The sequence below is a fragment of the Cyclopterus lumpus genome, chromosome 14 (assembly GCF_009769545.1).
Source record: "Cyclopterus lumpus isolate fCycLum1 chromosome 14, fCycLum1.pri, whole genome shotgun sequence".
Taxonomy (NCBI): domain Eukaryota; kingdom Metazoa; phylum Chordata; class Actinopteri; order Perciformes; family Cyclopteridae; genus Cyclopterus; species Cyclopterus lumpus.
The window spans coordinates 22,376,345-22,389,602 of NC_046979.1; the positions used below are offsets into that span (position 1 = coordinate 22,376,345).

At 40.2% G+C, this 13,258-nt stretch overlaps 1 protein-coding gene across 2 annotated transcripts in view; it reads right to left on the reverse strand.

The window, feature by feature from the left end:
- opcml (opioid binding protein/cell adhesion molecule-like) overlaps nucleotides 1–13,258 on the reverse strand; it is a 267,544-nt gene that overhangs the window by 79,255 nt on the left and 175,031 nt on the right. The gene's annotated exons all lie outside the window — the stretch shown is intronic.

Sequence of the window (13,258 nt, forward strand, 5' to 3'; positions counted from 1 at the left end):
ACAAATCAACAAAACAAATACAAACTGCACCGTGTCGTGCTCCTCCTGTGTTTCCTGTTCCATCAAAGGGACACACAGCGTGCATGGCACCAACTCATCATGCTGTACACCTTACACCTGCTGAATTAGCAAAGTGTGTTTTAACATGTACCATCTGACATGATGTTCTATTTCACACGTTCCACACAGCTGAGCACATAGCCTCCCTGTACCCTCTGCAGTTAAGACATTTTCCCTGGAGAACCTTGCCATGTTAATTTTGGGATCAGTTCATAACAATATCTCGAGGCTGGTGGGCAGTACGGTGTTTTATCTCACATTCTGTGTCCACAGTTACTAGTGTCTTTAAAATAAATCCTCACCTTTTGCCAACTACGAGCAAAGGACAACAACAGGAATTGTCAAAGTCAAATTGCAATCTGCCCCATTTGGCATCCCGTTTGCTATCCGTTTTCAAGGCCTTGGACATCCTGGTTGTGTTATGCTGCGTTCACACCAAACGTGTTACGAATATTCGCAAAACGTTACTTGCGTCAGTTTACTCGCGTCAGTTTACTCGCAGACAAGTTGTGTTCATTCGCGTCTTTCGCAACCATTCACAAATAGGGGGCGTGGCTTATCTCCGTGGCTTGTCTCCGTTATAATTTCCGCCATCCACCACAGAATAAATAACCAATAGTTCTGCTTTATACTTGTTGTGGACATCCCATAAACGTGGGAACATCTAACGCCCTCGTGTCTGGGTTCATAACATCACCCGTAGGCTCACACAGCTCGGTGACTTTCACCGACTACGTCTCGATAACTTCCCCTTCAGCGCTAATAGAGCTGCAGCAGCCAGGGGGGCGGAGCATCTCAACGCTGATTGGCTTTCGCAACTTTGAGAGTTGCGAGAGTTTCGCCAAAGTTTAAATATATCAACTATTGCGAAAATTTCGCAACACACCATTCGAGTCCTTCGCGCCGCCCAGCGATATTTACAACCATTCGTGTCTGTGCATTGACTTTGCATGGGAGCTACTCGTGCGAAAAATTCACAACGCGTTTGGTGTGACCGCCCCATAAATCCACTCAGGGCTGTGAGCGTGGGGCTATCCCGCATTTCAAACCCTATTTTAAAACTATTCAACTAACAAATACATGAAATTGTAGAATGATGATAATAACGGCAACTCTACACATTATGATCCAAACAATACCTTCTATCACCTAAACTACATCCAGAGGAGTTATGGTGAAAAGATTTCTGACCATGTTATGTCACGCTTGGCTTTTTATTGCATTTTATAACTAAAACGAATTAATTCAAATAAAACAGCAGTATGAATATAGATAAACAATATTGGATATGAGGGTCTTTGCAATAATAGTAGATCATTGGTCGCATTTCTATTCAATAGTCAAGCAAATTTGAAGCAGATTTTTGGAGAAAGAAATACAACTGGGTTGGAGCAAATAAACTCTGCGGCACAAAGCGTAGTTTCGTCAGAAATTGGCGGTAAAGACGACGGATGGCTGGAACCCAGCAGTGAAGTAGAGCTGGGACCAGACGTCTAACCATCTACGAGAGTCAAGGTCAGAGGGGTCATCAGGGTTGAGTTTCAGTTGGGCAACACCTAATGCTTCTTAATGTTAGTGTGGCCATGTTTTATTAGTCAAAGATCAAACAAATAGATGTCAGGGAAGACAGCTGACCAGTCATGTGAGTTAAATGTTTGCAACATCAGAATTATATTTGTACCTTTTATTCACCTTTTGGACACACTGTGTTACTCAAATAGCACTACATGATCCCACAAACATATTTGTTTGCACATTTTGAAGCTAGTTGCTGCATGGCCACTGTACACCTCTATTACCACATTAAAACGTCAGATTTGATTCATTCAGCTGGATTGAATCAGTAACATCAACATTACCTGTATTAGTCCAAATACAACACACACACACACACGCACACACACACACACACACACACACACACACGCACACACACGCACACACACACAGTAAATAGAGCTAAACAAGACATTTCTGGTTCACAGTGTGCAGTCTGTGTGTGGTGCTGCATGCGGGGACAATGAGGGTGAGATTTGCAGGAATGGAAGAAGACTCTCTATCAGTAACCAGAGTGACAGTAAAGAAAGATACAGGGAGCTCGTGAAAGGAGGAGGCCACCAGACTGGAAATGTTAGGAACCAGACTCTACCATGAAGATGAAGAGAATACAAATAATAACACATGTTCAAGCTTGTGAGGTAATTAACTCGTTCCCCTTTTCCCTTATTAGGAAACGTCATCGGGTTATCTTTCAGATAGCATTCACACACTTTGAGAATAACAACACCTTCTTTAGAACGCTGTTTGTTGATGTCAATGCATTTAACACAACCTCCCCCAGGAACCTGATTGGCGAATCTGGGCTTGAGTACCTCACTCTGCAGCTGGTATTTGGACTTCCTCACAAGCAGACCCCAGACGGGCATCAGGCTGTGAGTCATCAACTCCACCTCTTCCTCTGCACTCCGTCGTACAACAAATGACATGGAACCTCCTAATATGTTGCTTTTAAATATTAACTCACTTTTTCTTTTTCTATATACACTATTATTTAAAATGTTTATATTATAATACATGGCCCGTACCCTTTTGTCATGGTATTTGCGTGTGTATATATATTTATTTATTTATATATATATTTATAGAGTATTTATATATATGCTGTATTGTATAATGACAATAATAGATCCTTAACTTTAGATAAAGAAGTAGACATGGAAGAGAAAAAGCATACACACCTGAACATTTCTTCATATATATTCACAGATCAAGTCTCCAATTATTATCGTCAACTAATAGCTGATGTTTGGATGCTCAACAGTAATGGAAAAGCCAACAGCTGTGAACGTGCCCAAAATGTCAGCACCTGTGAAAATGTCCTTTGACCACAAAGCAGCCCAAATGGTAAATAGACTGCACTTGTGGCTCCCCTAGCCCGTCAGGACCCTAGCTAACCATTCATACCCATTCAGTGTTTCCTGATCCGATGTGAGGTCAAAGGTCAGGGATGTCGTATGTGTACAGATTGTAAAGCCCTCTGAGGGGAGTTTGTAATTTGTGATTTTGGGCTATACAAAATAAACTGAATTGAATTGAATTCATACCCCGCAGAAACAGCCTGTGAAGCAATTTGGCAAAGTGTCTTGCCCAAGGACACATCGACATGGGCTGGCGGAGCCGGGGATCGAACGGCCCATCCCCTGATTGAAGGACGACCCGCTCACCACTGAGCCACAGTCTAAATGGTCTCAAAGGGGGAATAACATATTAAAGCTCTAAAAGGTCAGCTTTTGACTTCAGCCTGGAAACAATGCACATTTTAAATAGAATAAATAAATCCTTATTTAGAAAACACACAAGACTAATCACAATTCAAGTTGTTAAACGTGCCTATTGTTGTTGTATTACATAGCTTACAGCTAAAGGTATTAGCATATTATTTACTGGTATTTAAAAATATATATTATAGCAATTTAGGTCAAATAAATCTATTCATGTAAATGTTAAATATGAATGGACACTAAATATAAATTCCATTATAAATCCATTTGATACAATGTGTGTGTTTGTGTGCGTGAGTGTGTGTGTGTGTGTGATACTACAAGAGATTGATGGTGAGTCCACGCCAATGTGGATACTGGTCATTCAAGAAAAAGAAGTCCCTTTGTTAAAATCAAACATATGACTTAGTACAGGATATTACTACCGTATATTATTTATGACTATCTACAGGAACCAATTTTTTTCATAGGGTTTATTCATCTTGGAGAGAAATGTTGCAGTAGCACATCCAGGAAAAACAGAGATAAAGAATATGAAGTTAGCACAACATACTTGAAAAGCCCTGCACACACTGAAAAAGGCTCTCGCTAAGGATTGCCTTCGTACATAAATATATTAGGTGATAAAATATAAATATAAAAAGGTTATCTGCCTCTCCTTGTATTTCCCTGGCAGCTTCTGCCGTGGTGCTGTAGATTTAGCTGAATGCATGCCAAGTGGCTGCAGGTGAAGGTTCAACAGGAGGAAACTTTTTGTATTCATTTTATTCGACTTCCTCTGTAGTTGCTCCGTGAAGACGCTGAGGGATGTTTTGTTGAGAGTCCGTGGTGTGTTCTCCATCATCCTGCTTCATATTCATAATGGTGCACATGTTTAGTTGAGCCAACCCTCTGCTCGTACCGGAGCTACCAGAGGTGAAGTACACAAGAGCACCTTGTCAGCTGCTCTGGAAAGGAAGAGCGTTAATAATCCTTTTTGTGTTTTTCATCCCTTCTGTGAAAAACTGTCATTCCCAGCTGGTGCTGGGATTCAAACCGCTGACCTTTGTGTGTGTCTATGGCCTCCTCATGGCACATTGCTACACATCTCTTCATCCACAAAGCTTTAGTGGGATTTGCCAAAGTGTGGGGATGTCTCCAGGCGACCGGAACAATGGGACTCCTTTTTGATGCTCACAAGCGACAAAAATAACCAGCACCATGATATCCCTACAGATTGCCGTATGGTTGTGTGACTGCTTGTCTCCTGTGCAGAGGCAGAAGCAGTTTGTGGATGCCTTTGGTTAGAAAAAAATAGCAAAATTGTTCACAACGAGGTGTGCAGATCACAGTGAGTAACCATGTGAAGACTTCTGAAACCGGTGGAGCAATGCACGGGGGCGGAGGCAAACATTTCTATAGCAGGCATCTCCAGACCTCAGTAAATCACAGGGGGGGTTCTGGATGGATATACTGTTTATGTGCTTATGATAAAGTGCCCTACATACACATATGGTGTCCTAAACACTTCACACTCCTGGGTCTGCTTAGTTGTTTGTTTGGCTGTGTGGATAAAACAAACACGGACAATGTCTCATCCAGAACATCCCTGCTCAGCTGCATTAGCAGCACTGTTCTACAGGGATACAGGGATACACCAATCACAGAAAAGGAAGAGATCGAATGTGTATGCTCCATGCCTTCCATCATAATCATGATCATAATCCACCGGGGGTTTATGTGTATCTATTGTAGCTGAGTTGTTTTAAGGAAAGCATCACAGAGAATGCTTTGTGTGAGGTATTTAGTTCATAGGTGTGACGGTGTTTTACCCAACCAAGACACCTTGATGACAAGATGGCGCATCGGCTCTCAACCCTTAACATCAGACAGCTTTCAGCTTACTGTGAGCTCCAGTACTTTGGAGTGAGGCCAACAGTGGGCGAGCTGTCAAAAAGTGTCCTTCTGTAACACTCAGCTGACAGTCAGCACACTTTTCTCAATTGTACTTCATGCCCAAAATGGTGAGAGTACAAGTTGTGTCATTGCTCTCTTTGACTGCATCAGTGTGGCAAGGTAGCGTTGTTATTTATTGGCCCTGTGTGGTAACGGTAACAAAAATGATACAACAGATGAGGATAGCCTCGGGTACTGCAGAGCCAACAATATGAAGATTTTTAGAATAAAACACACAACAATATCGACCACACAATTACCCGTCATTTATGTACACCATGTCAATCTAACAATGGCAATATCCCATCTACCAGGATAAGATTATATCTTTATCCAGATTAATGTTAAAACAGTGGGGACACAAAGAGCCACTGCGTAAACATAGATGAAAGTGCAACTTTGCATCATTAACAACCTCATAAATTGTGTTGAAAATTCAAAACACGAGAAATAGGCTGAATGAAGCAAGTTCTCCTCAATCACTCTCACAAGCCCCTTCGGAACAAATCTGTTCCTACGAGGGGTTCTCGAGAGAGGCCCAATCATCTTGACTGTAAGCCATTCCAACTAACTAGCTAACGTAGACGGTTTACCTTCTGATTCAAGAATTTCAACACATAGCATATCAGCATATGCTGTTGAACAATAAAGGTTTTCCTGCACATGTGGTAGGCTGTTTCTTAGCCTTAGGCCCAGGCCCAATGTCCCCCTAAAGCCTCGGACCCTGACCCCTCAGGGACTCACATCAGCTGGTAAATGGTGTGAGAGGCTGTGAGGCTTGAAATGGTGTGAATACAAATAAGAGACAAACATGTACTGCGACGATCACCTTACCATGACAACGTCATCAAATATTATGTACATTTGTGGTTATTTATTTTTAATTGAATGTCGTCCAGGCTCCAGCTCATTTAAAATAATCTATTACTCGTTTTTGTCAAAACGGCTTCAATGGCAAAAACAAATGTTTGATGAATAAATCTGTGACTTAAAATCTCTGCTTGCATTCCTATGATTTCTGTGTTTTTATGTTCCATCTTTAACGCTTAATGTTTTACGAGTAAATGTACCAGGCTAACACACATGTGACGTCCTCATTGTTTACCTTTGTTTAGGTCTCCGTGCTTCCGCTGGTAACCGTGTGTTTAACGTCACATTGCTATGAATTGTGGGTAATTCCCTTGGGCAAAGTCTGCAGAAATACAGACTGTACGGACTTAAAGGGCTCAACATCTCTGCGAGAGACTCAAACACTCGATGATTTGACAGAGGGACAGAACTTCCCGTGGTTTCATAACTGTCTGAGACTAATAAGTTTAGTGCTTTTATTGAACTGAAGCTTTCACAAGCCAACATTAGAGAGCCCACATTTCTGGAGGGTTTTGAAAAAAAATCAGTAGGCTAGGGTTTTTTTGTTTTCTTTATTATTATATTATTAATATTTTTTAAGCTGATGTATATCTTTTGTGGACATTGCACATTAGTTTCTTATATATTGACATTGTCATTTTGAGCATGTTACCATGCTGAAAGAGCCGTATTGACAATTTAAAATGTATTTTTTTGTTTTCTGTGTGCATTCTCAAAAACACTAGAGGGGTATTTTTATTTCACTCTTTCTGCTTGTAGACACTCACACTACTTCAACATCCATATATTATATTTCAGATGCCCACATTTCTCTCTGCAAAAACATGTTCAACTCACCAGCTGATGTTCTCTATCTTCTGATTTCAATGTACACATTGAACACATTTAAACTAGACGTACACAAGTCTCTACTCGTATGCCAAAGATCTATTATTATACCAATTCTCATGCATTGTCATTTATCCAGTTTGTCCAAATTTACTACACAGCCGACTCTAAACCATCAGGTCCTCTTCTGTCCTCCTAAACAGTTGACTTGTTGGGTAAATTGATTCTTATTCTGTTGCACACAAACATAACATGAGTCCAAACACATTCACTCAAATATGTTTGGACTCTACAGAACAGTGGCAGCATTTGCAGGTGGCTTTAAAATCCGGTTTTGTCAGGTAAAAGGAGCCGCGACTGGTGAGAGATTGGTGGATTGTGTCTTGACCAGTCCAACACTGCAACCCGGACCATAGTGCACATTTGGAACTGGAAATGACTACTGGAAAGAAACACACAAACGGCACAGAAGACAGAAACATATAGAACTCACAGGATGTGACGGTGTTCAGAAAAGCTGATTTCCTCAGCTAAACTTTGGGAGCATGGAAGGTAAGTATCAACTGTGAGCTCCAATGACAAAACCCCCACAATGACAATCACATTGCAGGCACTGTGCTTTCTACTATTATTGTTTAAATCTAGAATATTCTTGTTATGTGATATGCCGCAAAGCGCATTAATATTTCAGGTGCCAGACTCAAAAAAAATAGTAACTAGAAGGAACAGGAAGCAGCTGCTTTCTCAGCAGCATTCAATAAATAATGAAATAATACATGTTTACAATATATGCCCAATGCGCTATGAGGACTGTTCTAAAAAATACATTGAAAACAGATACATATGTGAGTCAGCTCCCTCCTGGGCCTACAAGTATAGACTCCCTGCATAAGAAAGGGATAAAAAATACTCAATATGGCTGCTATGGAACTTGGGACTTGTGGCCCCTGCAAACCTAAAAAGTAGAGAAAGTGAAGTGTATTGTCTTATGACGTGTTTTTAAGATATGAGGATTTAATCAAACATTTCAATCCGCAGCGTTCAAAATGATGCTGACCACCAATCAAAAAGCCAACAGCTGCCAAACTCTAAGTGAACGTGCGCCATAAGCGGTCATCACGCAACACATGCCCCAAATGTCAGCACCTGTGAAAATGTCCTTTTACCACAAATCTACACCCGGGCCCAGATTTGCATGTCTTTAGTATTCTCTGCAAAGCAGTTTGGAAAATGTGTCTTAAAAGAAGAAGAGAAAGGTTACGGCGCCGCGAGCTCTCGCCCTGCAGAGTCCCCGAGACAGAGTGGGTGACACGGGATTCATATTAAAGACATATTATTGTTTTCTCACCACACAATGCAATGGACCACACTGGATGAATAGCATTACTCATACTGTCATTTCCTACTGCCACTGCAGGGTCAGAGGAGACAGCCGTATGGGAATCCAGTTTTATCACAGCGCTCCATCAAAGTCGAGACGTGAATCAGAAATGGTGCAGAAACACTCCCCACAGGACACACAAGTGTGACAGACATTTTAAGTAGAGAATATGTTACTGAACCACTGTTGACCTGGAGGATGCTTTTATCTAAGTGTAAAGAAATAGGCTTCCACATTAGTGATAACTGTCTTTTTGTTTACATTCAAAGCTTTTATTGAGATTTTTGAATGAAGCCTCGATTGTTTTGTCATATTTCGTTTCGTTTTTTTTGAGATGCTAAACACCAACAAATATGGATTAAAGCAGAATATTATACAACATTTTTTTGAATGACCTGTTTTTATTCAATACGCTTGACATTTGGGCTGAGGACCAGCTGAGATAATAACAGTCGAGGACCTGAGTGTTTTAGAGAGAGCTAAAGGTAAGAGAAGATAAACTATTGCACAAAATGATTCTGTAAGTAATTAATATTATTTGGAATGTCAACATTATGAATGAAGCTTCAGAACTTCAAACTATTCTGCAAGCAGCACTACACTTTTTAGAATTTGAACATGCCTTTTATTGTATTAGACTGCTTCTTCAATTTAGTTAATTTCCAAGTTATGTCAAATATAAAACGTATGTCAGTTAGTAACATTAACAACCACATTGGCTGTAAAAAACAACAACAAGTCTATTGTAAACTTTAATGCAAAATAAGTTCAGTACATTTCTGGTACAGAACTCTGCTGAGGAGTGTTTCATAGCAGTGCTTCCAACTGTAGAGGAGAAAGATGGTCTGTGTTATTAGTGTTGCACAATCTGTGGAAAATATCAAAATTGTTTTGACCAAATACCTCTTCATTGATTTGACTATTGGTGCTTTTCACTAAATATTAACAATGAGATTTGTGATGAATAATCATCCTTTATATCGATATAATTACAAAGTGGCAAATTATAGAACAGCTCCGACATTCTAGTCAGTTCAGAAAAGGACATCACTTTACTGTAAACCAGCAAAAGACAACACTAATGCCATATTAAGATGTCCAACATCTAAGTTGATATCTAATCTCATATCAATATAATATATATATATATATATATATATATATATATATATATATATATATATATAAATGTATATATATATATATATCGCCCAGCCTTAAGAATCAATGTATAACCTCTACAAGATGCAACATGACATTGAATAGCTTTAAAGGATCAAATAGAACCCCCGTCATTTTATTCTGTAACTAGAATACAAGACATTTAAATATATATGTGTTGGATATTGCTTCTTTGTAACTGTTTGTTAGGTGACATCTACAAGAGTGAAAAGTTACTCAGTACATTTCAGTGTCAGTGTTAGCCCCCGTTTTACTTTTGTTTAACACTTCATTTGGCATGCTTCATGCAACAATAACCTCCATGAGAAAAAATCAACATGATTCCAAAAGCCGCCAATCAGCTCATGAGAAAGTGAACGATTAGCATCTGTCACATTTTATGGAAATTCCATCCAGTTTTAAAGAATGTTCCAGCCACTCTAAGCTAATTATTAGCTGCCACTGAAAGAACATACTGGGTCTGTATGGAGGCACACCTGCAGGTTCTGTCATCTGGTGACACTCATTGTTGTTTGGGATCCAGGTGCGTGTCGGGCACGCTGCCGGTTGGACTCCAATCATGCAGGAGAACTATGCACACTGGGTTAATATATATATATATATATATATATATATATATATATATATATATATATATATATATATATATATATATTCATATTCTTTACTTCCTTTACTTGAACTGGATGTTACTTCGTCACAATGGTACCTGTGACTGACTGCTGTTTGGTGCGCAGCAGGAAGTGTTCAGCTTTCTTTCAGCCAAGTTGCAGCCGGACAGCTAATCAATGAGCTGAAATTCACCATGAAGCTCCGTAAAGCTGAGATAAGCTGCGGATTCTCTGGAGGTTCATCAGCCTCTTTAACATTACACATTGTTTTCACTCTGTCTTTGATACAATGTGATTCTCAAAATACTCCCTGCAGACTCTTTAAAGGGCCAGTGTGCAGGGTTTGGTGGCATCGAGCGGTGAGGTTGCAGATTTCAACTGAAACTTTTGCAGTTCGCCAAGCGTGTAAGAGAACTACAATTCAATTCAGTTTGTATACCCCAAAATGATGAACTCCCCTCAGAGAGCTTTACATTCTGTACACACACAACATCCCTGACCTTTGACCTCACATCGGATCAGGAAAAACTCCCAAAAAATAGAAAAAACCCTTTCAGGGGAAAAAAGTGAAGAAACCTTCAGGAGAGCAACAGAGGAGGATCCCTCTCCCAGGATGGACAGAAGCAATAGATGTCATGTGACCAGAATGAACAGAGTCACAGAGTTACAACACATTCAATGAATAGGACAGAAATTATTCATATAATAAGTAGTAGGCATGATGAAAAAGTTACAGCTACCAAAAATAGCACAAAGGCTCCGGGAAATGGACTCATTCTAAACATTTTTTTTTTTTTTGTTGAGGTGATTATACACAAAAGAAAACATAGTTATTATAGTACTTCCTCCACTACTGTGCTCTGAGTTGATAAGACATGAGAAAAGTCCTTAAAGTGGGAAACATTGCATTTACTTGTGTGATGACAGCCATCTGTTTATTAAGTGCAATAAGCTATTTGCTTCGAGCGTGTGTCCTACACACTTATCGAACAATAAAGCGGTGGCTCTGCAGCACACTGTATGACACTGCACATTAGTTCAAACAACTGAACCACTACACTGCTGTCGTGTCATGCATATTAGCATAGATCACAGCTGACCTTGTTGGTCTTCCTTCCTCTTCCTGGAAAACTTTATCCGATTAAACTCCTCACCAGAACCATGAGGACGGCCACATATGGCGGAAACACTTAAAGTGCTAATGCTCTATGAGCACTAAAGCATTCAACAATACAACAAATGATTACCATACATTATTCATAATTATTCACGCAGTATTCACAGACTCAAGGTCACGGGCACTGTGCTGCTATATTCACCAAATGGATACGACCGCCCTGTCACAATTAATCATGAGAAAGTGATAACTGGTGGGCAGCCTCCGAGCTCATGTCAAGGATTCTTCATTGTTACAATGGTGGGTGTTAGCACAGACAGCTTTAAGTGCATAGTGGCAGTCTGATAATGGCCACTGCATGCAATCATTACACCATTAGAGTCATTTCTGCTGAAAAACAGCTTGAAGCAATGAAAACCAGAAAGATAGAGAACTTGAATGGTTTAAAAAAAACACATTCAACACATACGAAGAGCAGTCAAATGTCACAGACACTCGCGGTCTTACACTAACAAGGAGCTTCTATCTCTGCTTCCTCGAACGCAATACAAGCCGATTCATGAGCAAGCCACTCAGAGGGTGGAATGGCATGAATTTAAGTGGGAGATGAATGACTGTCATTGACCTGTTGTAACATCAGCTGGTGCAGAAGTGAACAGGAACAAAAAGTCTTACATCAGCCACTCAGGGAGGAGGCCAACGTGATAATCTGAATCATCGGTGGTTAGCAGCAGCAAATTGAGATATTTTGTATTAGTAGCGTTAACAATGAGCCAAAACAGGCCATCGCTGCACTGGTGGGTAAAAAAGCTCATCTGAGTGCCAAACTCATCAATTATGCAACATGGATGTGCACAACACAAACAGAACAGCCAGATGCCATGTGCCTTTGGATGGACTGGGTGAAAACAACTACTTCTGCATGTACCACTAGAGAACTGGTTCTCACTGATCCTGGCTCAGGGACTCGACTCGTCTTATGAAGCTTGGCGAGTCCGCGAACGCTCTGCGCGTTGTCCTTTCAAAATAAATTTGACTTTTGGGTTTGGGCAACAAGGGTTAAAAAAAGATCTTGGCTTGAGTTAAATAACTGTTTCTTATGTGAAATATGTCATTGTTTTTATTTAAGTGTTAACAACAACAAAGGGACATGGCTGCCTTAATGATGCTGTCCCTCATAGGGGAAACCACGAGCTAAAGGATTTTTCCCTTCCAGTGGACAGCACATGCATAAACTATAACTACTATTAGATGAAATAAGTCAGAAAGATATGACACAGTTCCCCTGTGCTATTGTTTATTAACATGCAATAGATTCAGAGACAGCATGTTTATGTATATTGCAAATGCTGTTGAAGTTCAACACACCTGGCCACCTCGTGGTTTTCAGGCATATTCTTTTATTTTCTACGATGTCATGTTGAGGTATTTACTTTGCATCAATAACGGAGCTTTAGAAGAGAAATATATCACCTAGAACAACACTCAGACAGACAGATCGAGGCGCATTCTCTGTTGCTCTATGTCACCAATATGTATCTCCACATGTCATACGGGATCACATCTCAATCAGTCATTCAGATAATGTTGCTGAAAGACACTCGGAGGAATATAGAACTAAAAGACGAGGAGGGTTGAAGGCAAATAAAAAGGTAAAACTACATCAAACATTAAATAAAGATGAGCATCTTGGCGGCCAAAGAAGACACTTCCTGTCTGTTCCTCAGAAATACCTGAGGAGATGTAGCTTGTGTGGACGCTGCTGCACTACGTGATCAATAAAAGAGCAACGCTACTGAAAAGCCAATTCACTGAGCAACACTACCGTCACAATACTGAGACGCGTAGTTCTAGTAGTGGCGTTACTAGCTCATCTACATACTACCTTCACTGCCGGCTTAGCACACCGTACTGCAACCAACTACCAACAATCACCTTTTTCATTCCTACGAGTCAAATGACCAAGACAAACAGTTCAATGGCCGTTCTCATT